The 4,561-nt window shown below is 38.0% G+C and overlaps 1 non-coding gene across 1 annotated transcript; it reads right to left on the bottom strand.

Moving 5' to 3' along the window:
* Positions 1 to 1,284: 1,284 nt before the first annotated feature.
* Positions 1,285 to 1,392, bottom strand: LOC141567999 (U6 spliceosomal RNA). Its single transcript, XR_012491018.1, has one exon. It is a non-coding gene; the product is annotated as a U6 spliceosomal RNA (small nuclear RNA).
* Positions 1,393 to 4,561: the final 3,169 nt, after the last annotated feature.

Genomic DNA, 4,561 nt, shown 5'->3' with positions numbered 1-4,561 from the left:
CTTTTCCCTCATGTGTCACAAACAGATATTCTCCATGCCATTCTGTCCTGAACAATGTGAAATTATGCACATCTTGCTCCAAACACATTATGGAAGTCCTGAGAAATGGAACATTTCTTTCGTGATGAGTGCTTGAATGCTTTTCTTAACAATCTATTCACACAACTTTTTCCTTGGATGGTGTTGGAGGAGTAAGAAGAAAAAGAACTAAGAAGACAATGTAGGTGTGCAGGGAATGAAGACTGTTAGTTATGTGGGCATATATATGCCTATGCTTTCTCCTCTTCTTAGTCCACCAGAGGTAACATTTCTGTCACCCTCCTTCTAGATAAAAGTTGGCAAAGAAGAGAGAGTAAAAGGAAGGGCCTGGAAGCACACCTAAAATTCCTTCAAAGAAGCCCAGATAGTTTTGATTTGCCACTTGGGAAACACTTTTTTTTAAGTTGGCTTCCTAGAAACATAGTAATATTTAGCCCTGTAACCACAGCCAATTTTGAGACCTTAGATCTGCCTTCTGATCTCTTTGTTCTACTTGAAAATCATACTGGGAAATAAGAGGCTAGAAACTCAACTAGATTGAAGGAAATGTCTGTTCCCAAGCTCCACTCACCTCATTTTTTATTTGTGAAGAATTTTTAATATTGCTTAGTTTTAAAGGGTCAATAGAACTGTAGGAAAAAGTAGAAAAGACTATGATTTTTTAAAATTGTGATCAAATTGTACAATTGGTAAGCTGATTGTAATAAATTAGTTTCAAGTGCTCTATAATTACCCAATTTCAAATTCCCTGTCAAGACTTTAGGACTGGAGGCAAAAAAAAAAATATGTGTGAATTTCAATCTGCCATTGCAAATATCTACTTAAAATCAGTGTCACATATTTGGAGAACATAGCTCAAGTTCCACCCAGAGAATGTTAGTTAATAGCCTAGCCTAAAAGTGATGTAAATAATCAGTTATCAAGACACTCCAAATTGTAAGTGACCAAGAGAATTAAGTAGCCACTGGTTTTGCGGAATCTTTAGGAATAATGGTGTGATAATCCTCCTAAGCCACCCAAGCTGAGATTATGATTCTGAATATGCTTTTATGATTTAGAAAGGCCCTGGACTATTATCTTGTTACTGCATATATAGTAAATGCTTTCTGTAAACCCACCAAATCTCATCTACCAACTTCTTCCATAAAACCAAGCGTTTATGCCTGTCATCACGGCAAATCCCAGGGAACCGCAGGAACGTCTAGGGGTTATTTCACTCATGTTTTCTGTCAACCAGATTGCAGTATCAGTGCTAACAGCCCTTTTTATTTTGTGTGTCATCCTTGCGCAGGGGCCATGCTAATCTTCTCTGTATCGTTCCAATTTTAGTATATGTGCTGCCGAAGTGAGTACAGCCCTTTTTATTTTTAAACAAGAGTATTATAATGAACCATTTGGGGATTCTAGATACACCATTCTTAAAACTATGGATCTTCCTAAATGATTGATCTGATTTCTCACTATTTGTCGGTGTTTCACAGGATGCATTTACTTAGTTACATTGTCTGTAATCGGTGTGTGTCCATTCCTTCACTCCTATATAGACTGGGGAAGAATGATTCTTCACATGCCCTCCCCGACTATGGAGTTAGTTACCTCCCAGGAGATACTGATTGTATGAGGGCAGAGGAAGCCTGATCCAGCACAATGTCATGTTTCCTGCACTTACTGTGGGGAAGGCGGCTTGGGATGAATGAAATTGGCCTTAGCAAGTTGTGTTCAATGCATTTGTGTAGCATTGAACACAGCTGTTTTAGTGCACAGCCGCTGGGCGTGCAATGTCACATGACTTGAAACTGATCTCAAAGGTCAGATCCAGAATCTGTGGAAGAGATTGTGTACTCGCATCTAGTATTATTCTCATGAGTGTGGAAGAATGTCATTCTGTTTTCTCTTTGTGCTCTGTTTTCATCTCTGTTTCCCCTTTCTTGCCTTCTGTGGATTACTTGAGGTTTTTTTTAATCCAATTTGATTATTTAGTGTTTTTGTGTATGTACTTGTGTAAGTTTTTTAGTGCATGCTCTAGGTGTTATATTTACCTAATGTAATAGTCTATTGGTGTCATCATTTGACCAGTAAGAGTAAAGTGTAAAAACCTTCCCTCCCTTTGTGTCCCTTTACTCTCCTCTGTTTATAACTGTCTCAAATATTTGCTCTACTTACATTTAGAACATCAGACAGTGTTAATAATTTTTGCTTCAACTCTAGAACTTAGAAAACTCAAGAGGAGAAGGAAAACCTATTTTATTTACCCATATTTTTGCATACTGTATTCTTTCTTCCTTCTCGATGTTACAAGGTTTCTTAAAAAAAATCATTCAGTTGATGTTTAGAGTACTTCTTTCAGCCATTCTTTTAGGGTAGGATTTTTGAAAACAAATTCTCTTAGATTTTTTTTCACTGGATAATGTCTGATTTTCCCTTCATTTCTGAAGAATATTTTCACTGGGTATAGGATTCTGGATTGATAGGTCTTTCAGCACTTGAAAAACATCATTCCACTTCTTCCTGGCCTCTGTGGTTTCTGATAAAAAAATCTGCTATTATTTGAATTGCTTTTTCCCTATAGTTGAGGTATTATTTTTCTCTCTCTGCTTTCAATAATTTTGTCTTTAGTTTACAGAAGTTTGACTATGATGTGGTTTGGTGTGAATTTATTTAGGTTTACCATGTTTGGGATTCATTCAGCTTCGTGAATCTGTAAGTTGACGTCTTCTGCCAAATTTGGGAAATTTTCAGTCATTATTTCTTTGAGTACTTTTCCATTCCTGTTTCCTTTTTCTTCTTCTGAGACTCCAATGCCATGAATGCTAGATCTTTTTTCCCAAAGCTCTCTGAATCATTTTTAGGTCTATTTTCTTTTTGTTGTTCATATTGAGTAATTTTTATTGTTCTATGATCTACTTCACTGATTCTTTTCTCTGTCATTTCCATGCTGCTATTAAGCCTATCGAATTTAAAATTTTTAGTATTATATTTTTCAGTTCTAATTTCCATTTGATTGTCCATTATACCTCTATCTATTTGCTGAGACTCTATTTTTTAAAAATTGTTTCAGGTACATTTGTAACTGCTTGTTGAAGCATTTTTGTGATATTTACTTTATAATCTCTGTGAGAAAGAGGTTTCATCTCATTGTTGGTACGTATTGTCTGTCTTCATTGAGCTCTTCCTGGTTCTTGGTATGCAAGTGATTTATGATTGAAATCTGGACATTATGGGTAGTATGTTATGAGAACTTGGATCATATTTCAACCTTCTCTTAGCAAGCTTCCTGTAACACAGCAAGGAGGAGTGCTGCCTTCTTACTGTCAGATTGGAGTGAGTAGAAGCAGATTCCCATTAGGCTTCTGTTGTCACCTGAGGGAGGTGCTCCTTGTTACTGCTGAGTTCTAGCTCCTTACCAGGCCTCCACTGACATGACAGCACGGATTTTACCTCATTATTACTGGGCAGTGGTAAAAACCTTGACTAACTACTAGGCCTCCTTTGATGTCACTCCGCTGGGGAGAGGGTGGGGTCCCTTGCTGCTGCTGAGTAAACCCCGGCTTGACATGTGGTCTCCACTGGCTCTGTGAGGAATGGGGAGCCCTAGTAATACCTTGGGGGATGAAAATTCCAGCTCTCTACTTAGCCTTCTCTGATAGCACCCTGGTGGCAGGGTTGAGGCAGCTCTTTACAGTCTGTCAAGGGTGGAAGTCTAGACTCCTCACTGGGCCTTTGTACTTATGAGTGAGGGTGGGGCATGGTATTTTTTCTGTTGTGTTTGGCTGTAACCAGTTATTTTCCAAGTGTTTCCTGTCTTGCTAAACTTCTCTCCTTGTCCTTTGGCTAGAGAGCAGCCTATTTGTTTTTCTTGTTTTTGGTGGGGGGAGGTTCTAGGGCTCACAGTAGGTGAGATTTAATTAGATTTAATTAAGTTTACCCTTTCTTCCAAGTGAGTATAATACAGAGAAAGAGGATCAAAAGAGTTGAGAAGGCAAACAGGGAAATGATAATGGAGATGGAATCTCAAATAAGTAAGGAAGGAAATGAAGACAAGGAGAAAGAGTGAGGGCCACTGGAAAGATGGCAGAATCAACGAATCCTAGGTCATTGTGAGGTCAAAGACTTATTAAATCTGATGTTTAGAGTATAAGCTGGAAAGATGGGTGATGGTCATCAGAAAATGGGATTCTTAAAATGGAGGCTGTAGAGGGAGTGCATCAGTTATGTTGGTAAGGTCCATGGTGTAATTATGCTGATAGCATTAGTAAAATGAAATTCAAGATCTTTGCAGAAGAGGGATTACAAATGTCTACATAAGAAACATTCAAACCTGTAAGAAATTTTTGAGTTTGTTTGAGCCAAACTTGCTACATATGCCAGGGAGCAAGATATTAAGTGCTCTTTTGTGTTTTTGTTTTGGTTTGGTTTTGTTTTGGTCTGTGCCCATTGATGTTTCTGGGTTATCAGCTTCTTTGTCTCAAAGTCTGGGATGTATGACTCAAAAAGAAAACCCAAGGTACGCATCATCATATTG

Source organism: Rhinolophus sinicus, linkage group LG12 (genome assembly GCF_036562045.2).
Source record: "Rhinolophus sinicus isolate RSC01 linkage group LG12, ASM3656204v1, whole genome shotgun sequence".
In the NCBI taxonomy this organism is placed as follows: Eukaryota; Metazoa; Chordata; class Mammalia; order Chiroptera; family Rhinolophidae; genus Rhinolophus; species Rhinolophus sinicus.
The sequence above is the reverse complement of the archived record's forward strand: the minus strand, read 5'-3'. Positions and strand labels throughout refer to the sequence as shown.